The sequence below is a fragment of the Eubalaena glacialis genome, chromosome 9 (genome assembly GCF_028564815.1).
Source record: "Eubalaena glacialis isolate mEubGla1 chromosome 9, mEubGla1.1.hap2.+ XY, whole genome shotgun sequence".
Lineage (NCBI taxonomy): Eukaryota > Metazoa > Chordata > Mammalia > Artiodactyla > Balaenidae > Eubalaena > Eubalaena glacialis.
In genome coordinates, this window is record NC_083724.1 from 61,069,780 (window position 1) to 61,095,130 (window position 25,351).

Below are 25,351 nucleotides of genomic sequence, written 5' to 3' on the forward strand. Positions count from 1 at the left end.
ATTGTCATTATGTTATCAGTGATATTAAAATTCACTGACCTAAAATATTATATCCAAACACAAAAAACAATAGGTCTTGCTCTATCATTTTTTTAATTAGAAATCTTAATTTTAAACACTTTCATGATGCCTTGAAAGATTATATGGAATCTTTTAAATCAATTAAAAGACAATAAACAAGACAATCTACTGTGTAAATGTCAAAACAACTTACATATCAAACAATAGTTAAACAATGAATGGCTTACTGATGGGATACTAAAAGTCATGAAACATTTGCTATAGAAATATATTTAATGATATAGAAATTGTCTACCATGTTTTAAGGATGAACTCATCCTTTTTCTAAGAGTATGTATGACATAATCCAAACTTTTTTAAAGAAAAAAATGATTAAAATATCTAGAAAAGCATGCATCAGAAAAACACATAAGTAGATTCTGAACATTAGATTATGTATACTGTCTGTTTTTTCTTTGCGCTATTCTGTGTCTTTAAAATTTTCTACAGTGATCAAATACAACTATTAGCAATTAAAAATTATGAACTGTTATTTAAAATTTAATTTGCTTCCATTTGATTTTGAAAGGTCCTTCTCATACATGGGACACAGCTCAATACCTGGAGACTGTTCTTTGCTATTTAAGTGATTCATTCTATGCATAGGAAATATTACCTGTCTCTCTTCTGCCATTATTAAATGTAGTTTTTCTATACATATTTATTAGTCTAGTTGGCTTATATTGTTATTTGAGTCTTCTATATCCTTGGGGCTTTTCTTCCTAGTTGTTTTATTAGTTGTTGAAATCATGGTATCAATATAGTTAATTATTAACATTGAATGGTTTATTTTTCCTTCAATTTTGCCATTTTTTTACTTTATGTATTTTGGGGCTCTGTTGTTAGATGCGTATATTTTATAGTTGACATATTTTCTTAATTAATTGAGCCCTTTATCATCGTGAAAAGAATGTTGTTCCCACTTCACACATGAAAAAATTAAGACTCAGAGAGGCTGAATAATTTGCCAAGGCTGCAATTCCAATTCAGGTGGTTATGTCATAAATTCCCTGTTCTTTCTACTTCTCCATTGTCTTCCAAGATGTAATTCTACATTTACTTTTCACACTTCATTATGCAAACTGTTAATTGCAAATACCAAATCCAGTGGCACTAAATAACTCTATGTGGGTTTTGACTTTGAGAGTGACTGATGTATTTAGAACTTTGTTTCCTAAAGACATGGGAGCATGATAAGAAAATATTATTCACTCCAAAAATAATATACTGCATTACAACATTAAATTATATTCATATTTCATCCAAACTGTTTCAACATATTTCACTGAAAAAGAAGGGTGCAAGAACAGCCTCAACAGTAATAAATGACAAAAGAAATCTGACTTTACAGATGAGAAACGAGACATGGAAAAGTTGATAATGACAAAAGAAAGAAAAACTTTTATTTGGAATGAAAATACATTTTTAATCCTCAATTAAGTGCAGTTATTTATATATTTAACTGTGCTTTTCTTCCCTTGTAATTGAAGAGACTTGTTATCCCATTTTATGGGTGTACTTAAAAACTGCTTCAGTTAGCACTTCACCTCATTGGATTGTTTGGGGTTGATTAATTAAAATGTCTTTGAGATATGGGGTCTGTAAATGGTAATGGCCACATAACGTTCACTAGAGCAGTCTTATTCTGGATAATCCAGTCAAAGTAATTTCTGTAGACAAGTGCCTTGCTCACATGTATGGAACTCTCACTACCTACTTAGGCAGCTCTTCTATAATTTACTTTTATTGCTTTCAGTTTCATTTGGATTTTATAGGCTTAATGGCTTGGGAAATGATTATGGGTAACAATAATTCAGAATTGACCTTTCAGAGTTACCTGCTTTTTGATCGGTTTAGCTAGCAATGCTTCTACTTGAATTTATCAGCAACAAAAAAATACGTGCACTAACAGCTGCTGACTTACATTTTATAATTATTGTTATTATGTTAGATAAATATTTAAGTAGTTGAGAAAACCATGGCAGTAGAACAAAGTCATCCACAGTAACATAAAGTCAATGTGTCTATGTGAAAATATTTCACACTCAAATTAATCTTGCTTCTTCATGTAAGAAACCCTTTGGGAACTATTAAAAATGAAATTGCAATCAACTGGCAATGAGCACTGAGGTTGCATAGAACATAGTTGAAATATAAAGGCAATTCAAATTTTTATATGGATACTAAAGAAGTATAAGTCAATCCTAGCCTCAACTCTAAAATGAGCATCACCGTGAGATTTAATTTCTGTACATGCAAAGCAGTTAATACAATTTCAGTGAAACCCAGCAGAACCCTGTGGGGCTCCTGGGCACAAAAGCCTTTCTGTGTCCACCGTTTTTTTGTTTATAGGAAATAGGTTTCATTCAGCCTCCAGGACCTTCCCTGAGTTCCAAAGGGCAGGTTCAAACCATTGCTAATCAGGGAAGGGAGGGGCTGAGGAGACAAGGGAGGAGCAGTTAAAGAAACAATAGTGCACCTTGGGGCAGAGCCCTGGTTCCCCCTCAAGGGATATACATAACAATATCTTTTTTTTTTTTAACATCTTTATTGGAGTATAATTGCTTTACAATGGTGTGTTAGTTTCTGCTTTATAACATTGTGAATCAGTTATACATATACATATGTTCCCATATCTCTTCCCTCTTGCATCTCCCTCCCTCCCACCCTCCCTATCCCACCCCTCTAGGTGGTCACAAAGCACAGAGCTGATCTCCCTGTGCTATGCGGTTGCTTCTTTAAGCTGTTTTGCAGATACTAAAACCCCCACCAGGTGAAAGAAGTTAATTGTATGCTGCCTACAAGCATGCTGACTGCAGACGGTTAGAACCAGAAGGTTGATGATGCAGACTCCCAATTACCTCACCACCAACCAATCAGGAGAATGTCCAGGAGCTGGTCCCGCCCTCCTCTTTGAACAACTACAACGAAACTCCTCACTACCTCCTCCCAGTCAGGACACACACTTTTGAGGGCACTAGCCCACTATGGCCCCCTTTGCCTGGCAAAGCAATGAAGCTATTCTTTTCTACTTTACCCAAAACCCCTTCTCTGAGATTCAATTCGGTACCGGGGTATAGTGGCCGAATTTCAGCTTCACCATTTACTTTACATATATTACATTTTTTAATACTGGCAAAATTCTATGAGGTACACATTGCTATTATATATTATAGATGAGTCCGTTTTATAGATGAGAAACTGAGGTAGAGAAAGGTTATTGCTTAAGTTCACACTGCCAGTAAATAGTAGAGGAAAAGTTTGTCTTGTCTTGTTTTTCCTCAGGTGTCTGATTCTGGAGCCAGCTATCTTAATCACACATCACACTAGAACGTAACAGATACTCATAATTGTAAGCTTTTTATTTCTCTTTTATTTTCTACCAATGTTAAGTAATGTAAGTTTTCTGAAGAGGGAACTTTCTAGAAGAAAAGGAAAGTCTCCACAGAGGAAGTGGAAAAGCACTTGGATCTAAAGGGAAGATGTGATTTGGATAAGCAGAAGAGGAAGTGAAGAGCATTCTAGATAAGGAACAGCATATGGTGATGAAAAGTTTGGAAGAAGGACTAATCTTATCATGCTTCTGAGAGACTGAAGAGGCTGAAATTAGGAAAATTTGTGGGGAGGTGTAGGAGATAAAGCTGGAGAGATAAGGTAAGCCCGGTGGATAAAAATGCCTTGAAAAGCTAGGCAGAACATGTTAGCTTTGACTTGGAGAAGATCGATTTCTGAGACCAGAGTGACATGTAGTTAGTATTAATGGCATAAATTAATGGAAGGTAAATACTGTATTCAGATTTCAATAGTTATTTAACCTTTTTTTAAAATTTCAATTTCCCTCATCTATAAGAGGGTGAAAATAATATGTATCTCAAAGAATTATTTTGAGCATTAAACAAAATAATAAAAAACACATAATACAGTGTCTGAAACCCTGAGTGATTTATATGAGGCATCTGCTAAAATTATTATTTCAATAGTAGGAGTAATAGAAGAAAAACAGAGGCGGAAGACAAGGAGGAGGAGATGGAGGAGGGGGAAGGGGAGGTACAACAGCAGCCAGTAGCAGCTGCCATTATCATAGAATCTTATAAAATTTATCTCCTCTGGTGAGACTTAGGAACTGAGCAGTTTTTAAGATGTAAGATGTTACAAGGTTCTTTTGAAACATTTCATCTCTGGGTTACTCTTAGGCAAAATTTAGAAGTCCTGCTATCCTGCTCTCAAGATTTCATACTAAATGTGTCTCATACACCTCTCTCTAATTGCCTGTTGACTGGTCCTGCCCCCTTTACATGGCGATCCACTTGAATCTGTCTCTCCTGAGTGAGGCACCAGGCTACAGTCACCTCCATCTACTGTGTCAGTCCTTGTCCCTCAGAACTTTGTTACATACTTGCTATCAATCTGAATTAAGGCATATGTAGTTGATAAGGGCTTAATGCAATCTGCCAAGATGTGGATGTAATTTTGGATGGTTTGTAGATGAACACTATATTATAATTGTTATTTTCTTCATTTTAAGCATTAGGAAGCTACTTTTTTGTTGTTAGTGACATTAAAATTTCTTTTGAAACACATTTACTTATAGTAATCTATTTAGAATAATGAGTCATAACCATTTGAATGAAAGAGAAATCAATGTGTCTAAATAGATATAAATAGATGATAGATAGATAGATAGATAGGAAGGCTCTTCCTCATAACAGAATGCCAAGTAATAAATACATAGGAAATAATGGAGTTTTAAAATCATCAATGGAGGCTACAAGCAGGGGATGGAAGTTTGAGAAAGAACAGGATATTTACACAGTCTCAGAGAATCTCTCTATAAGGTACTTACTAATTATGAAAGGAAAATTTTGACTTTAAAGTAGACAAACCTGTAGACTGTTTCTGGATTTCTTTGTTTCTTTGTTTATTTCTAGTGCAAATAATGCTGCTAGGACCATTATTGGCAATGACTCCTGTTGCACATTTATAAGCATGTTTTAGGATATGTTCCTAGGAGTGAAAATTTTGTATCATGGGTTACACACATCTTTAGCCCCATGAGAAAATGCCAAATTGTTGTTTAAACTGATTGTCTCAGTCTACATTCCTACCAGCAAGGTATATAAAACATTTCCATTGTTACACATCTTCACTAACAATTAGTAATGTTGCCAGATTTTTTAGTTTTATCAATGTGGTGGACACAGAGATATTTATCTTTATGTTTTCATTTGTATTTATCTTATTGCTAGCATCTTTTCATATAGGTACAAACCACTTATTTGTGAAATTCCTGCTCATGAGTTGGTCTAATTTTTGGTTGGCTTGTCTTTTTCCTTATCATTTTCAAGAGTCTTTATAGGTCATGTTGTTTGTTAGTTATATGTCTTGAATAAAGTTTTCGGTTTCACTTTTTATTTTCTTTTTGGAGAATGGAGGCTTCTTACAAACAGATGTTTCTGATTTTATTGTTATAAAAATATCAATCTTTTCCTACATGAATTGTAGTTTATTTTTCAAAATCTTGTTTTAGAATCCTACATATCCCAATGATATAGAGATTTTATATTTTATTTTCTTCAGAAAGCTCTGAAGCTTTCTTTCAGGTCTGAGTTTAACCCATCTAGACTGGATGATGTGAGGCAGGAAACTAAAAGATTGAGGAACTGAAAAAATGAATATGCCAAATTTCTGACTGATCCTGTTTTGCACTTCAAATTTTGAATTTGTAGACTGGGAAAAACACTAGTACCTTCTTCTTACTATCATTGTGAGATAATGCCTAAAAAGGTTAATGCATATAAAGGGTTTATAGCAATACTTGACACAGTAATTTTAACTTTATTATATTGAATTCAGCTTCAGATCTTGAATATAGAGATCGAAAGTTATAATCATCCTAATTTTGTCATTTAGAAAAGTTAGAGATTTATTATTTTAAAGAATGTATACTTCCTACTTTGAAAGAGGGACCATTTTATAATCAAATAGTAAAAAGAATGCTTCTTATTTATTTGGGCACTTTTTTTTCTCTGCTTAAAATGAACCAACAATTTTGGCCCAACACAATGCAATTCCCCTAAGAAGCATATCCATGTTGTTTGTTATTATTTAACAAACAAAAATATATGTGGCACATTTATTATGCCACAAGAATAATCTGAGAGATAGATACTAGTCACTTAATATCCGTATGACTGGAGAATCCTATTTTTTTAATCACCCCAACTGCTTACAAACACCTTGTTTTATCTGAAAACTCTTAATCATTCTCTCTATTGCAAGTATTAGTAAAACTTCTGTGAAGTTTTACTAGACTTATAGACACTAATACAGTTGTTCTAAGTTCTGGAAACCACTGCAATTTGTACTGCCTCTTGTATCAAACATTGCTGTTTGCTCACCTAACTGCCACTGGCCCTCGACACACACATATATTCTGATAAATCCATCTCCTGTTACAGAATATGAAAATATGAGATACTTAATCTTGTAATGCTGATTTCCAAATGTGGTCAGTGGCACTTGAGAGAGTCTGCAGGGAGGTTTCTTTGGTGTCTGGCATTAGAAAATCAGATATTCACAGATAAGTTATCCTGTAACCTTGAGGGAATAAACTTGAGAATGAAGGACCATTGACTAAGGAAGGCAGAGCTTCAGAAAGGAATTTTCCCCGATCTTCCATGACATGTGTGTCACAAAATTAAACAAACCTGGAAATTTGTACCTCCTTACTTGTTACTGTGTTTGATGATAAACCCCGATTTTTTAAGGCAATTTTGGTCTCATGTCTCTTACTTGGTTTTGATACACTGCTCTCATACCTCATAGACAGCATTCTAATTTATTGGCATGTACAGTAGACAATGAATAAGTGTTTGTTAAGTAAAAGCAATGGAGAATTACTTCCCCTCTCATATCTGGATGTTGCCTGACAAGAATATTGCTACCTACTTCAGGAAATAACAGGAAGGGAAATAAGGCCACAGGCCCTTGTACTGCACAGATTAAAACCACCCTGCACAAGTTTTACGCACTGGGTCTTTCATTTTAAACTATAGGTGAAATCATTAAACTAATTTATTGCAGTTTATGTAGATTGGGCAGCTGTTAAGATCTAGATTGACCAAGTTTTATTTTAGCCACTAGAATGAATAAAATGCAATAAACTAGAGCCAAATGTCAAATACCCGTTTTAGAAATGATCTCTTCCATTAATTGTTTTCCTGTTCTCAATAATTCACTATTACAGAGCAGAAAGCCCATTGAATTATATGGTTGTAATTAGGCTGTTGCTTTAACATGTTTTATGTTTCAGTATTTCTTATGCCTCCAGTAAAAGAAAAAAAAAACTGATAATGGCTTTATATAAAGCTGTCCTTGGATGGAATTTTGTTTTGTCTCAGAAAATTATCTTGTACTAGAAGTATATACTCTGTCCAAAATTTAAAAGTTAAAATAAAATAAAAATGATATTTTTCACCTGTTGATGTATACAGGACATTCTTACATTAAAGTTTTTTGACATTAATCAAAAAACAAACGAACCCTAATCATATTTTTGTAAATCACTATATATATATATACACGCATATATATATATATATAAATGTACCACTGTTATGACTAATCTAATCAGGACCAATCATTTTAAATGTATAACAGATAATACACATAGTTTCAATTTTTTTTTTCTTCAGACATTAGAGACCACGATGTTTCAAAATTCTTCATTACCTTAAGAATCTTGAATATCATTACAAAATGATATCATTCCATTAAAAGGAGGATTCTCAAAAATCTCATCTCTTGATTTCCATATAAAACAAAAGCCATACCTCAGCTACATTCCACTCCTTCTACAAACTTATCTAGTAAAGGAGACATCAGGGGAAGGAGCCTGGGTCTTCCATTGGGAAAGGAGCCTGGGTCTCCCCAGCCATGCAATAGACATGTGTGTCTGTGTAGTGGGGTATCATACATTTAAAAGCAACAACTCTTGTTCATCTTTGGTGGAAACAAAAGCAATTCTGCACATAATTTCTACCATGCACTTGAAGAAAGGAAAACTCTACCTCTTTTCTCTAAATAAATCTAAATTTTATGTTTTTTACCTTCACATATTTCACCAACCGTCATATCTATTGCTCTTCTTCCTTGCATTCTCTCCATGTAACTCCTCAGGTATTTTATTGTCAGACCTCAAACTGAACACATTTTTTTTTTTTTAAATAAATTATAGAGTTGCTACAGAATTATCTAAAAGCTATAGTCTTAATAGCTAAATCCTAAGATTACTTTCTCATTGGCCACTACCACTCAATAACTATATTGCATTGCAAGTTAAGACCTAAGTAAAAATGCTTAAGATGTATTTAAGCCTGAAAAAAAAAAACAAAACAAAGGTCCCCTTAAGAAAGGTAAGACATTCTTTACATTCATGGAGAATATGCCCATGTTCATTCTTCAGCAAAATACTGTTTTAGTCTTTAATGCTTCAAAACAATAGCTGGTAATTGTTTCAAATATGCATTTGTCCATAATGAGAGCTTTAATTTGTATGCTCTAATTATTTTTGTTTTAACTAATGTAAAAATTTAATAAGAAAAACCTTAATTAAATAGAGTTGGAAGACCAGAAGAGGGAGCTCCCATGCCCTGAAACAATAGCAGAACCCAACACAAAGAAAGACTCCTTTCCTGGCAAGGACTTAGCCCAAGAAAAACCATGGACTCTTCATTTACTATAGTCCTTCCAACTTCTTTTTCCTCTCTATAAAAGCTTCTTCTTCTCTTGCCCTGGGGGAACTTGCACTTGGCTCCCCAAGGTTGTAGACCCCAAACTGCAATTTTCTGCTGATCCCAAATAAACTTATCTTTGCTGGGAAATATCTGGTAGACTATTTGTTTCATGTCAACACTAAAAAGTGTATTACTTATGTATTGTCAGTCATGTGTACATCCTATGGTTTTATATTGATAAGACTCTTATGTCCAGTTATTTTAAAATGTATTTCCAAATGTTTTAAGTAACATTTGCATTGTCATTGTCATGAGATGTATTTGATGAAAGATAAATATATTAGAAATATGTAATTAAATCATTTGTCATCATTGTTTAAAGTATTAATATGTGTATTTAAATAATGCTTTTAAAATTCATTCCAGGGAAAGTTCGCACGAGATTTTATAAATAGAAGTTTGTATAGCCTAACTGTTTCTGAACAAGGAAGGTATCAATAGTTTTCCCTCTGAAAAGGAGTTCTATTTGTCATTTGCTATGTCTTATTGATCAACGTGAATGTCTGGTGCCTTGAGAAAATAACATGCCTTAGAATGTAAACCTTTCACAGACTACACATTCGAAACCCTTTTATAGTAATTACATAATTAACTCATAATGTCATACTTTAAAAAGATGATAAAATGCTGTATTATATTCAGCACTTCAATCAGATGTACCAGTTTGCTAATTCTAAGTGCTTCGTCTCTGATATACTCACTCATTTGCAACTTTCCCTAACTCCTCATAGAAATTTTGACACTTTATGAGTATTAAGCAGTCTCACCAGAGAATGATGAACGTGACAATACGAGTATTTGAACATAACCATAATGCAAACCATTTGACAGCCAGATTTGAACTGTCATTCTTACTAGATTTTCTCAAGAGTCAACACTGATCTTGGGAGAATTCATATTTCTTTTAGACTTTCTCTGTGTATCTAAGAGAGAATTAGAATGGACGTTTGGCTGAGCACATACCAAATAGATACAAAATTTAGATGAATTTTAGATAACTTAAAATTCAGGTATTTTTTTTTAATGGATAACTTAATTATATTAGATCTATATCCTTTATTTTATTTATTTATTTATTTATTTATTTATTTTTGGCCGCGTTGGGTCTTCGTTGCTGCGCAGGGTCTTCCTCTAGTTGCAGCAAGCGGGGGCTACTCTTCCTTGCGGTGCACAGGCTTCTCATTGTGGTGGCTTCTCTTGTTGCGGAGCATGGGCTCTAGGCGCACGGGCTTCAGTAGTTGTGGCTCGTGGGCTCCAGAGCGCAGGCTCAGTAGTTGTGGCGCACAGGCTTAGTTGCTCTGCGGCATGTGGGATCTTCCCAGACCAGGGCTCGAACCCATGTCCCCTGCATTGGCAGGCGGATTCTTAACCTCTGTGCCACCAGGGAAGCCCAAAATTCAGGTAATTTTTAAATCCCTCACCCACACTGAGAAAATAAGGAATTGAATGATATTTGAAGAGTATTTCCTTGGAGAGAGCTGTGCTATGAGCTTCTCCCACTGACTTTTCAGGAATTTGGGGTATAATCTACCAATCTCAAATTAAGAGAGAGTGACTTTGAGGAGACCATTTAGGGGATTAAGTAACTGTGCTACAATTTGGGGGGCATTTCAACCTTCCCCCTTTAAAAATATAAAGAATGAGATAAGTATTCTCTCAGAAAGGAGACCAGGCATAGATAGATCTCAGGAAAGAAAAGCTAGAGGTAACACCTGATGCCTAATTGCTGAGGAATGTTTAAGCAATGAGTCTTAGGAACGTTTACTACTTGCATAAAGGCTACTGCTATACAATCTGTAGAGACTGGTGGGGTCTTTGAAGAAACCGCAGATGTACTGATGAAAAAAAAAAAAAATCAGCTTTAAATACCTACCAGGCCAGGCCAATATCATTTAACTAAGAACTATACTGATCCCTGTACCTCTTCTCTCTCACCATGCCCCAAAGCTAAGCATTTTGGCAAGCTGGAGGAGGAGGAATCACGCAAGGTTTGAACAGAGAAAGGGAAAACAGCTGATGGCTCCATCCTTCCTGATCTACTGGCCTGCAAATGGCTCAAACTGACAAGAAGGAGAAATCTCAACATTATCCCAGACAAATGACATGAATTGACACTATGTTTTAAAGTTCTGAATTGATTATGGACATTTTTTACCATCATAAAGTTACCAGAAAAGTCAAGAAGCCTGCCTGAGTTTCTCAAGGGGCAGGGAAATAACCATGCCGACAGTGACTAAAATAGACACTCATAGACAAAAATAAAGTTGTTTTTGTTTATTTTAGGCCATAATTTGTGCTTAAACTTTGGAAGTATTCACAAGGATAAGGCTGCCTTCACAGGGGGCAGTGCTTCCTCAATACAGGAGCACTGTTACTGCAAACACACAGTCTTAGCCTTATGTCGTACACAGTATTATCTGTCATGGCTTTGACACAAACACTGTGGTGGGTTGGCCTGGATTTCAGGTATATTACACATTTACAAGAACCGTTTCCTCAGAAAAAGGAAGTCGTGGTCTCATAAGTGGGCAAGATACTTGGTTAGTGATGTACAATTTTTAAAAAGACTTGAAAAGGATATGAAATTGCAACATGCCGCAAAACCTACAGGGCTTCTCAGGTGACAGAGAAATTGCTCCAATCGATTTTAACATCCCATTAAGGCCAGCCAGCAAACCAGGGGATGTACTGTCTGCAACAATAAAGCATTCCTCTGGAGACTCAGCCTTGGTAGAATAAATAAAAAGGGGTAATTCCTTCTATTAATTCAGTTCACTCTGGCCATTGATAGGAATATAGAGTCAGATTCCTGAAAATATCACATATTGACGAGGGGCGTGAAGTCTACTATAACTAAACAGAAGTTGGAACACAGTATAAAGTATCAGTTTTATTATATCATATAACCTAAGGGCAATCAAAATTTCCTCTTCCAGTAATAAAAAGGAACTATTGAGCAAATGGATGAAAACTTTCATTATGATGTTCAAAACAGCTGAGATAAAAGCATAAGCATTAAATTTGGGGGTAAAAAGAGATGGGTGGGATATGACCTTCTCTAACTTGTCAGGACAGCATTGAATCTCTAGTTCACAAATATGGCCCAGTAACATGCAGAGATGTACATTTGCATCTTTCAAATAATAATTTTAGTCATGCTAAGTTTGTGTACAAAAGTACTGAAACATTATTAACACTCAGTCAAATGTATGTCATATGTTCTAATCAATTTAAAAGGATTAGAGACGAATATATATGTCTGATCACTACATGTGAGAAGCATTTGTTATGTGCATATTTGGAAGAGAACTTTTTTTCTCACTGATATTTCACATAATAAACTAATTTGAACATTGAACTTAACACAGTTATTGGGAAATGACGTAATGGTTCTACAGAAATATGTGCATATATATTTATGGGTAGGAAATGCTAAAGTATTAATAAAATAAAAGAGATTGGAGTTTATAGTAAAAATACAATGAGCTAAATGATAAAATACTTAAGCATTAGCCCTTACTTGGGGATGAATCTTTTTGCCCTTGTTATGGACTACAGTGATCATTTGTTTGTCTTAATGGATTTAGTTTCCACCAACACATTTCAAACTGGTTTAAAAATACACATTACATTTTTCTTACTTCTGGTAGCATTTCCCATCTGTCCAGAGGAAGAATTGACAAGACTTCATGTGTTTTATAATGAGAGGTGAGAAAGGAATCCAAGATATTTCCCAGGTTTCTTTTTGGGAAACTGGGTAGATGGTACTTCTATTTACAGGAATGGGAAAGATAAAAGTAGGTTTATGGGAAAATATTTTGAGTTCAATTTTAATATATTAGAAGTTGAGAAGTTAATGTGCTATCAAATAGATATGTTGATTTGATTCTCAGGAATGCGATCCTAAGAGGACATATTGAGTTGACAATCACTATACGTAAATAATCCTTGAAGCTACAAGAGTAGATGAGTTCAACCATGAAAGCTATAGACTGAAAAAAGAAGAAATGTAAGAAGTTATTGGGCTAATATTAGTTCTTGAGAGGTGATATCTGGCAAAAAGGGAAACAGAAAAGTGTTCAATGTATTAATGGCCTAGTGATGGGTAAGGAAAGTGAGGGAATCCCCATGGGGAATCTACCTGATTAGAGAAATTCCAGTTGAGAAAATCTTGAAAATTGGAGCAGCGAGCCTGTGTGTCTTGAACACCACACAGTGCTTATTCAGTGAACAAACCAACCAACTTGTTGTAACAAACCCCACCTCATCTTTACCCTTGAATTCTATGGTTTGTGATTTTTCACCAGCAACTTGGAGGACAAATCTGCTTAAATTTTCATCTGTGTTCTGGGAAGGAAGCAAATGAACTTTCCTTTTTTTTTTTTTTAAACTTTGGGTTTATTTTATTTATTTATTTATGGCTGTGTTGTGTCTTCGTTTCTGTGCGAGGGCCTTCCCCAGCTGCGGCAAGCGGGGGCCACTCTTCATTGCGGTGCGCGGGCCTCTCATTATTGCGGCCTCTCTTGTTGCGGAGCACAGGCTCCAGACGCGCAGGCTCAGCAACTGTGGCTCACGGGCCTAGTCGCTCCGCGGCATGTGGGATCCTCCCAGACCAGGACTCGAACCCATGTCCCCTGCATTGGCAGGCAGATTCCCAACCACTGCACCACCAGGGAAGCCCCTTTTTTTTTTTTCTTGTTTTCTCTTTTTCTTTTTTTATTCCAACCACAGACAACTCAGACACCTTTATGAAGTGGCTGATGACTCAGAACACAGAACAGGAAAAATTCAATCCAAAATGAAACAGCAAAACTAATTGCTCTGCTCTTTCTCTTTCTTGAGAGCAAAGTCATAGAAAATTCTAGGGCCCAGGTATAGAAAAAGTAGTATCAAGTAACAGTGGGTTTTAAAAAAAAACAAGTTAGATTATGCATGCTATGACTTGGTGAGGTAGAACTTGATCCCCCAGAATCCTTGAGTCTAAATGAATTATCTATCAGCTGGCTGGCCTGTGAAGAAAGCCATAATTAATGAGAATCATTAAGGATTCACTGAGTTGTGTCAGACAAGCCTCATTTTATTTTATTTCATTTTTTAAAATTTTTGATAGAGTTTATTAGACTGTAGATTAAAGGAATGAGGTAGATGCAACATATCTGTATATCTGTATTTCAACAAGGTATTTGACATGAGATTTTTGAAGGTAAGAGATGGAGAATGGGTTCCTGGATAACAGATAATTTAAATGGATTCCTAACTGGTTCAGCAGTGTTAGGTTCTTGAATTAGAGGAGGGCTCAAATAAGTGGAAACAGCAATTATGAAGGCTTTTATATCAAAGATTTGATGAAGCCTGGCTTGTCTGGAAAGTACTGAGTTTCTAATTTAACATCTCACCACTTCCTTGTCTGTCTTCAGATCTCAGCTGAGGCTTGGTTCCAGTTAAATGTGAGTTGCTACCGTAAGGGATAGGGTGTGGCGGCTCTTGATTAATATTCAACATTCAAAGGAAGTTTAGCTGGTGCGCTGTGAAAAACAACTTTTGTAGGATTGTTGGTTCATACAGGCAAAGACAATTTGGACTAAATGATATTTACTATAACCATTTAATCCTCCTCTCTTCTTCTCACAGTGTGACCTCTGGTGGCTCACCACTGAGGATACTATTGAGAAAAAATTACTGGCAAGCTTATGAATGACTAAGGAGTTCTATCATACGGTGACCATAAATGGTGTGAATCTACTTTTGCCAAGATATCCCCTTGGCAAGATATCTTATCTTTGGTGGTACTCACATGGATACAAGTTGCCCATACTAACTATTTGGCTTTTTGATTCTCTACAATAACCCCTCTGGATTCTTTTACCCCTAAGCTTTCCAGAAGAGAAGTATTCAAATAATGTCACTAGATGCCACTATAAACCATCTCAACCACTTGATCCAGCCAATCCTGGTCAAACCAACTGCATGAACATACATATTTGTGTGTATAAATGCATAAACACACTTACTGACTTGCAGCATGCAATGTATCGATTCAATCTAATGCTTAAAATAAGCTTTTTTCTAAAGAGTCTTTGAATGCCCAGTACAATTCCTGGGTGTTAACAGAAATAGAAGAAAACAGAGGATGTGTAGAACTGGGGATCTCTAGAACTATATATATATAAACACACATATGTACATATATATTCATTGTATCTATAAATTTTTCTATAGTATGAATTTTATATTTTTTACTCTTTGTCTATAATAACTGTGTATAAATATAATGGTAAATTTATGTAATTTATAAAAACTGTACATATATTTGAGTACATATTTAACATTTTTAACTGACGGAATGTTTCACCAAAAACATCTGGAGATAGCTCTAAAGGATGAGGGATGAAATGTGCCTCAAAAACTGCGGTTTAGAAGAACTGGGAAAATTGAAATTAATTAATGGTTAATGTAACACACGATATTTTAAAAAACAAGTGAATGTATGTGTGCTTGTGAGTGTGTGTGTGAGTGAGAGAGAGTTAATTGGATGGTTGAGGAGAGGGTTGTTCAGAAACGTGATGCCAGAACATGTTAATGCTATTTACAGATAACAGGAAAAACTAAACTGAAGCAAAAAGACTTGTATTTGGTTTTATGGCATAGTAGTACATAAGAACTATTTTACTTTAAAATTGAATTTCAATATGCAAAATGACTATCATGTATTATCTAAGCTGATAGAATTTATTAGCTTTTATTTGACTTCAGCCTCAGACCTCATCACGCATGCTCCTTCAACTACTGCTGTGGGCCACAGTGTCAACGAATAAAATATCTTAAAAATTACCTATAAGCAATGCCACCACAATTTTAGACTTAAAAAATTTACTAGTTTCCATTCTCCACATAATTTTAACTTTACATCTACAGGCTTAATAGTACTCCTATTACTAGATTAATTAAAAACAAAAATGAAATCCCAATGTTATAAACTTTGTTTGAAAAAAGGTCATTCTCTAATTAGGCAAGCAATGATGTTGACATGTCTTTAATCCTGCTCATTCTATATTATCATCAAGTCACAAGCTTTATTAAACTAAACTTTAAAAAGAGCAATTAGAATGAGTGAAGCTTACCAACATATAGCCTTCCCCTACAAGATGATTAATGGCTGGAGAATGAAAAGTGTCAAACTCCTCAAGATTTCCCTGGAAGGAAAAAAAAAAGAAATGGGAAACACATTCTGAATTTACATTTTTTGGCAGTTATATGATGCTAAATTTAAGTCAGTTGATGAGATGAAAAAGGAGAATAATAATAATTGACACTTTATAGAGTAACGAAATTGACTAATGATTTGAAAAAATACCATCAAAAGGGTGTTTATATTATTTCCTTGATGGAAACTATTATAATCCATTTAAAGAATAATTTAAAGAAAATCCATTTAAATAAAACATTTAAAGAACAAATATAATCCTTAAATTTTTCTGATATAAAAGTTCATGCTATAAGAAATTATTCACTGATTAACCACAAACACATTTTCTTGTCTTAAATGAGAAGTTACTGAAAACATAATATATTTTATATATAAGATCTTTACATCTGTTTTTGTTTTTCCATGTTGCATAAGAAAATGAACCACTCACAATTTTTTAATGTTATACTACTCATTATTCACGTATGTTTTCTTATAGATTCAGAAAGCATTGTTTATCAAATTATGCTTATTATCTATAGAACTCTTATCCCACATCCAAGTGACTGGTGTACTCTAGGATAATCAACAATTTTCAAATTGACAGCACAGTACTAAACATAAAATAGTGAGGCCATAACTATAATAAACCATATACATCAAAAACATTAAATGAATCAGGATAGAGAATATGCAAGCCAATTGATGAATAGTCACCAGACGCACAGCTCAAAGAAAAACTATAGACAATTAAATATTTCACTTAAAATCACACATTTAACAGCAGAAAATTGAACTGGGTGACAAAGATCAGGTGGTCCCACCAACTGTTTAATGATTGGTGGGTCATGTGCTCCTGAGTTCCAAAAAGAAATCACAAATGGCAAAATTTCTACCATTTACTAAACACAAAGAGCTGAGCATTTAGGGTTCATCATGATTCCCCATGTCTGATCCAAATGTCTCCTCCCACACACAGCCAGGCTTTGTATGTTTCTCTCTTCCTAAAATGTTCCCTTGCTACCTGTTCAAACGTTATTCATTTTTTCTAAACCAAACTCTGAACTCACCTAATCTATGAAGCCATAATCTTTTTTGCATTCATAGGCTTGTTCTAATATTAACACATACTCCATCATGTATTTTTCATATATGGACCTTCTTTTTTCAACCACATTTTTAGTTCATTGGAACAGCAATCATGGTCTATTGATTGTGTGTGTATTCAGAAATTCAGAATCCAGTAGATTTCTGACTATGTGGTAGAGAAAATATTATATTTATACAAATATATGTATATTTGTGTATAGCTAGGTAGATAGATATAGATTACTTAGTTAACTGGAAAGTCTTGGTACTATACACTACGTCTAAAATGATCCATGTCAAAATCTCCTTTGACTGACCAAGAAATGGCTTTTGGTTTTGAAAGGAAGGAACTGCTATTTCTGTCTAATTTGGCAAACAGTTCTCGCTCAGGACTAATAGAATACTACATTGAAACTAATTTCTTCTACATGACTTTAGTGAATAATGTTAAAATCTAACAAGGTGTTTCTATAACCTTCTGCTGAACTTAAAAAGAACAGGTTCTGCAGAACCTAAGCAAAATAACATGTATTGAGTGGTTACTATGTCCCAAATGCTCTTTGTATATTATGTTGATTTTTTTTTTTAGCATGATTAAATGCAAACTAATGAGGCAGAATTTGTTGATTTCTCTACTTTTCAGATGAGAAACCTGAAATAAAGAGACTTTGAGTTACTTCCTCAAAGCCTCCTAGTCAGTAAATGGTAGAGCTGGAATTTAAATGCAGGCAGTCTGACTCAAAGCCTTTCATTCTAACTACAATAATATGCTACCTGTGTCTACAAATCACATATGCTAGATAAAGGGGAAGGGAATGCTAGAAGGAAGGAATAAGAAAGATATTTTATATATTGTCAAAATGTGGAACTGACATTTTTTTAAAAGCCAGGAGCAATTCCTAAAGGATTCTACCCTTCACACCCCTTCCCCAATATACCCAAGGCAGTCTTAGAACCAGTATTTTCACGCAAACAAGACGACATGTTATAAAACCATTATCTAGTTATAGGATTATATATGGGAGTTTAAAATGAAAAATAAAATTTATTTTTAGATATTTACATGGGCATATTATCAAACATCTTTTATGTTACATTATAATTTAAATTGTAGAATTTAATTTTAGGTAAGATTTAAAATAGCTTTTAAATTTGCCCTTTACCTCTCTGCTTTTGAACATCTTACCATTAACAAATACAGCATCTGTAAAAACAGTATAATTTTGAGCTTTTAGTGCTATGGATTTCGCATTTCCCTAAACCAACCCTTTTCCCTAAACTGTACATGTTTCAGAGACTAAAGCAATATTTAAAGATTGTGGTATTCAAAACTTATTCACAGGAATAATGCTACCCTTTCTTTCTAGGAGCTGATTCACAAGTTATTATAAGTCTTACAAAAAACATTTTTTTTGAGATTTATAGTATGCACTTAACTTTGAGATTAGTTATCGTCAATAGCATTCTCCCCTTTTAAAAGTTAGGAAGAATGAGTCTCAAGCACGTTGAATCATTGCTCAGTTTTACTCAAGTTGTTTGTAGAAGAACTTGTGGGGACTTCCCTGGCGGTCCAGTAGTTAAGACTCTGAGCTTCCAATGCAGGGGGCGCGGGTTCAATCTCTGGTCGGGGAACTATGATCCACATGCTTCATGGTGTGACCAAAAATGTTTAAAAATAAATAAGTAAAATAAAATAAAAATTTTAAAAAAAGAAGAACTTGAGTTTTTCCTCTGCTCTTTGAAGCTGTGTTTCCTGTTATTTCTTTTTGTTTTATTTCTTTTGTGTTGCATTGTTATCATTTTCTGGCACTTCATATTTTGCTTTTAGCTTTCACAGAAAAAGTGAATAAAGACTCTCTACACTACCCGCACACACAAACAAGAACAAGTGTGTTTCTTTTTAAATGCTATCTATGTTTAAGCCCCTTACTTATTGTTACATAAGGTCTGCCATTATAAATTTAGAAGCTCATCACTAATCTTCATACACACGAGTTATTTTAAAAAATTCGATGAACATCAATGTTACAAATTAAATCTTATCTCATGGTCACTGATTTTAATTCTTAGAACACTAAAAGTGACTATGAATAGGTAGCAAACACCAACAGTTAAGGAGACACATATTAATAGGGAAAAGGGAAAATTTATAAAGTACACCTTCTGCTTATAGTGAAATAAATTATATAAAAGAGGGAGTTTCTGAGGGTTATAAAGATATACAGTACAGAAAATAAGTGAAAATATAAAAAGGTATGTGCACTTATTCTGAAAGTTCTTTAGCTTCTTGTAATAAAGGATTTCTGTGAACAGATAGTTAATTAACATGCATTACCTAATAAAAGATGCATATGATGAAGACACATATAGTATAATGCTTTCATAAAAAGATCATAAAATATAATCATGCAAGCAATTGGCCTCAATCCACAAAGCTAAAACTAACTCTATATCTCACTGAAATTCAATCTCTCTTACAATAACCTCCTGTTATTCAATCTCTACTCCTTCATCTAAATCATAAATACATGTCCCTGCCTTTGACTCTTCTCCCAGTCTATCTCAGCCTCCTCACTCGTCTTACTTCCCTATCCAGGTTGATCCCAGGTTAACCTCCTCAGATACCCTCTAACCAAACCTTTATCACCTCTGCCCTCCTGCTGTCTCACTACCCTGCTAATGGAAAACTCTAGACCAACCTGACAGTCCATTTCCTCCGTTCCAAATTTTATACTGCCCAACTCTGACAACTTGAGTTCCTTATTAATGAAACTCCTAATTAATGGCTTCTTTATTAATAATAATGGTTTATTTTGTCCAAAAAATGGGCTGGAAAAAGATAAGTGAGTAAAAAGCAGCAAGACAGCATGCTTCTGATGATTAATTATAGAGCATTGTCCAAGAACCAGAAAGCCTATATCCTCATCTGTTTGTGTTTAAAAGATAGGAGAATATATGTACCCATCCAAATCATGGGATGCTATATGCTTCACCAAGGATCATTGCAGATTCCTGCTGGCCTGTAGGTCCAAAATAAGGTTCACTCTTAGGTATTCATAATTGGCAGCTGGCAGCACACCCCCCCTGCCACTAACATTGCATATCTTTCAAATAAATCCAGTATTAGGTATTTCAAAAACTCATACTATTTTACTAACACTTTTGATAAGAACCAGAGCAAGTTAGAGAGGACAGAGTGCATACATTAGTGGCATCTCTGCTTTCTAAGGCCTGTGTGTATCCCTTTCACCATGACATCTGAGACACACCAATGGTAGCCTGTTGACAGCTACATGGTGACTAAAGTGTTACCTACCACGCTTAATTCCCTGATGTTTCTGAAATATAGGTCTGGCTAAGCATTCTAAGGCCCTTTTGCTTACTGAACACCAATTTTATTAGAATTTAAGGGTCATATCATATGACATCCCACCACACAATGTGAGTCAACCATTTAGATATCAAATAGCAGCAGAAGATCACTTATACATGTTTAAGAAATTTGATCAGGTTTCCACAAACTGCACAAATATTTTTTTGAAATATGAAACAGATTCATTCACTTTACACTTAGTGAATGGTTTAATCAAGATAAGTTTCCTGTGGGAACAGACCACTAATATTTGAGAGGGCCACAGTCTTCATCTTATTGGAAAGTGTGTCACTTATCTTAAATACAAAAGGCTATTTTGTTTTGTTACACTGCAATTGTAGTATCTAGAAGATGATTCCACTGAAGGGAACTTGAAAGACAGCTCAAATATCTTACTTTAAAAGAAAAAGGAAAATAAAGCAAACAAAACCCTTCTAAGCTTTGCATTCTAGATAGCTTTTATTTTTCTCCATTCTCCTCTTCTCAGTCACACCCTCTCAAAAAAGTGGTTTGCCTTCACTAACTCTATTTTCAAACCTTCTCTTCACGGCTTATGCACTTTCTCAGAGATTCAGGCACTGACATTGCTACATCTGGAGTTGCCAATGACCTCCATATTGACAATTCCAATATAGACTTCAGTTATTTTACCTGTCGTATTTAACATTTGGCTCTGCTGACTACTGTTACCATCTTAAAACTTCTCTCCTAAATCCCATGACACTGCTTCCCTCTAGTTTTCTTCCTACCACTCTGGTTATTCCTTCTTAATTAATTGTTCATGTGTATCTTATGATTTTTTTTTCTCAGCACTTCATCTTTGACACTTTGCCCTTCTCATTACATACCTTCATACAAAGCCATGGTTTCAAAAATAACCTATTACTAATAAATTCCACATGTATAGCCCCCAAACCCATATATCAAACTATTGGACATTTATACCTGAATGTCCCAAAGATGTTCCCAATTCAACTTATGAAAATATTCAATCACCTTTCATCTATTAATCTGCTCTTGTAATCTCTATCTCTGTGAACAATAATAATAGATAACATTTATTCCACATTTACTCTGCACCTGACACTTCCAGTATCTTATGCAAGCTCTCTACAACCTCATAAGGGAGATATTAATATTATCACCATTTTGAAGATGAAGAAACAGATGCACAAAAAGGTCAAGTTACCCACTTCAATTCATACAGCTAATAAGTATTGGATATGGGATCCAAACAGATTGCCTACACAATTAACCACTACACATTGAAAGATATTTGCCCACTTGCACAAGTCAGACTCTCTGGGATCAATTAAGTTTCACTTTTATTCACCTCAGAAAGCTGTCATCACTCAGTTTTTAGATTATGGGTACAAAGTATTTATTGTATCCATTTCCTCCTCTCCATTTCTATGGCTCCAACTTTGGTTTACATCTTCACTTCTCATCTTGATTATTTGAATAATTATGGCTCTTTTTACCAGCCTCTATACTGACAATAAACTTTAATCTCTGGTCTTGATTCCAAACACTTTATTCTGCTGTTGTTTAAGATCAGTCTATGTAACCTGGAAAAAAGATATATGACTATGAAAAAAGTTGACCTAAATACCACCTTCATTTTCAACTGGCCATATAAAAAAGGCACATGCACAGATTTGGTGGGCACAGAACTCTTCCTATCTCTCACAGCACAATTTCCTAAGATAAAGGATAGAATTTCTAACCATCAAAAATATGACTGAATGGTCAAAAAACTGAAAGTCTATAAAAATTATGAAATAAAAGTCACCATTCTATTTGTACTTTGACAACTTAAAGTTCTCATTTGCATATATAAAATAACGCAAAGACCATGATTTTTCTCTCATGGAAAGTCCAAGGCATGCAAATTGTCCCCACAGGCAGTTATGTTCATGACATGCCAAAATAAAGTTATGAGAAGGAAGTGTCTGTATGAGTTTTGCCTCCCAAAATTTAAAGTTTACTAGTCTCTAGTATCTGTACATGTTTATACAGTAATGAAATAGAAGTTGCATTAAAAATTGTGAAGAGTTACTCAAGTAAGCCAGATTACTATGTGAATTTAAGAATATTTTATTTCAATTTCCACCTGAAAGAAATTCTCCTCACATAAAAAACACATGTGTCCTAAAGAAAGTCACTAACCCTCTATGACTCTCTTTTCTTATCTGGGGAAAAGAACATAGGGAGTAGGGGTTAGTAGATGAATTCTAAGATCTTTTTCTGCTCTACTCTTCCAATTTGGGCAGATCTTTCAAGTTAGATAAAATTGCTTTGGTGACATCATGTGAATGGTTAGAAAGGACAAAATGTGAACAATCAACAAACAACATTATACTGGCTTGGAGAACAAAGACTGTAAGATATTTGTGATTTACAATTTGAGCCTCACAATTTGAATTATTTTAATTTCCAAGAAAAACAACCCAGAAGCTTTAATGCCACTCCCCTAAATTGCTTTCAGTTAATGTGTACTTAATCAGAATTACAAAGGCATGCACATTGTTTTCAATAACAAATGGCTTTATTTCAAAGTGAGGCTATAATTGGAATAGAAAAAGTGAATGACAGCAGCAACCTCAGCATTTGGTAAAACTCTACTCAGAAAAACAAGTTCAAACCAGAGGAAGCAGCGAGATGAGCAAGCATTTTTGGTTTAAAGGATCAATAAAAATGAATGCACTGATGTAATATTCCTGACCAGAGAACTCAAAAGTATTTCCGTTTTGTTTCAAGTCTGATGTCATTGAATTAAGAACACTCACACAGTTTTTATGCAAGCAGGATGTAGCTTTGAATAAATAGCCATAGAGCACTTTCGACAATTGGTCAAAACACTTTAGATACATCTAACAGGGCGTCCTCGGAGCAGATGTGTTTCTGCCCAAACCGCGCACTAGAATTCCAATTACACAGGCAGACACATCACTACAGCCTAATTGCCACTATCCTCAATGTGGGATGCAACCACTGCTTATGCGTCCTTGTTTCTCCCAAATCAGCATTTAGTGATCTTCTCAATTTAGCAGTCTGCCCAGGGCTGTTGGGAGAACCAGCAATAAACTACTTAGTAACAAGAGGCTACAAATTGGTTTGTGCTCCGGTGTTTACGGGCTTAGGTAGTTAATTTCTTTCCGAATCAGTGGATGGATTAAACATTTTCTTCCCTAGCAAGGAAAGGTTCTTTAAAAAATGAGATTTTAAAACAATCAGATAAAGAAAAAAAAAAAAATGGGAGAAAGAATTTAGCAAAAAGGTATTAAACGCAAAATTAAATTGAGCACTGATAAACCTCACTGTTAAGGCCATTTAAACAAATTGAAATGTATTCTTCCCCCTCAGTTTCACATGAAGTGCAATATGCCCTATTTTAAAATTAGATAAGCTGCTTAAAAGCTATTACTGTAAGCTCCACCCTCTCGCTAACCAAATTTACTGTAATGTGGGTGAGATTGTTTTTCTTTCACTCTTTCTATTTGTTGTTTTGAAGACAGTGATACGTTTAAACTGTTTTTCATGTTCTTAAAGTAAATGCATTTCAATGTTTTTGAAAAATAAGAATGTAAAAATATATAGTATTTCCATAAAAAAGCACATGCTTTCTCTAGAAGAAAAAATATATTTAAACAACTCACAAAAACACATTATGCCACTAGTGAAAGAAAATAACTTTTAAAAGTAACAATTGTAAATGATATTTTAATTTTTCATGCCCACACACACAAAAAATTTGGTTTGAGAAATATATAGTTGTATCTTGAGACAGTTTGAAATTATGTGAAAGACTGAGACTATATCACTGAAGAGTTTCCAGTTTTAATTTTAAATGTGCTAGAAACAAAGTTAAGTAGAAACGTGAAATTCAATGGAATTGAATTCTGGCAAAGTCAAACTTAAAAGAACCAGATATCTAGATCTTAACTATAGAAAATAGTTTTCTCAGTCGGTCACTAAATCACTTTTTAGGGGCCTAAAATAAAATAGGCCCATGAAAATAAGCATATTATATTTGGGATCAACTATTTCAAGCCCGTTATTTAACGCTACCTAAAATTGAGGCATGGGGAAGGAGCAGAACCATTCCCAATTGCCTTATTATATTTGAGCCTCTACAAGACTCACTAAAGTATTTACTATGAGCAATAAACCTAGCTTTAAAAATCTCAGCAATCTGGGTACCGCAGATATGAGAAGGCTACTAATTGGTTTAATCTTACCAAACATTGTAACTTTTTTTTGCACGATCAAATGCATGAAATGATTAAGCATTTTAAGAAATTTTATTACCTAAGGAAAAGAAAAGTTGTTGTTTCTTAAAGCTAACGTAACTTAAATAAAACATAAAGTTTATTTATTTTTATAAACTTATTTATTTATTTATTTATTTTTGGCTGCTTCGGGTCTTCATTGCTGTGCACAGGCTTTCTCTAGTTGTGGCGAGCGGGGGCTACCCTTCGTTGTGGTGTGCAGGCTTCTCATTGCAGTGGCTTCTCCTGTTGCGGAGCACGGGCTTTAGGCGTGTGGGCTTCAGTAGTTGTGGCATGCAGGCTCAGTAGTTGTGGCACACGGACTTAGTTGCTCCGCGGCATGTGGGATCTTCCTCCTGCACTGGCAGGCAGATTCTTAACCACTGCGCCACCAGGGAGGTTCAAACATAAAGTTTAGATCCAGGCTGTCACCCATTAGCGGTTGCCTTCCCTGTGAATCCTAAATATAATGTATGATCTCATCTGCTCATGGCAAAGTAACATCCTTCTTAGAAGCACATCCTCAGCGACAGCATTTCTGGAATGTCATTCTAGCTCAAGTAAAGCAGCATCCGCA

At 34.7% G+C, this 25,351-nt stretch overlaps 1 long non-coding RNA gene across 1 annotated transcript in view; it reads right to left on the reverse strand.

The window, feature by feature from the left end:
- LOC133097171 (uncharacterized) overlaps positions 1-25,351 on the reverse strand; it is a 781,850-nt gene that overhangs the window by 211,311 nt on the left and 545,188 nt on the right. The window contains exon 3 of the long non-coding RNA XR_009701997.1: positions 15,977-16,048. This is a non-coding gene — a long non-coding RNA (uncharacterized LOC133097171). The remainder of the gene's footprint in view (positions 1-15,976; positions 16,049-25,351) is intronic.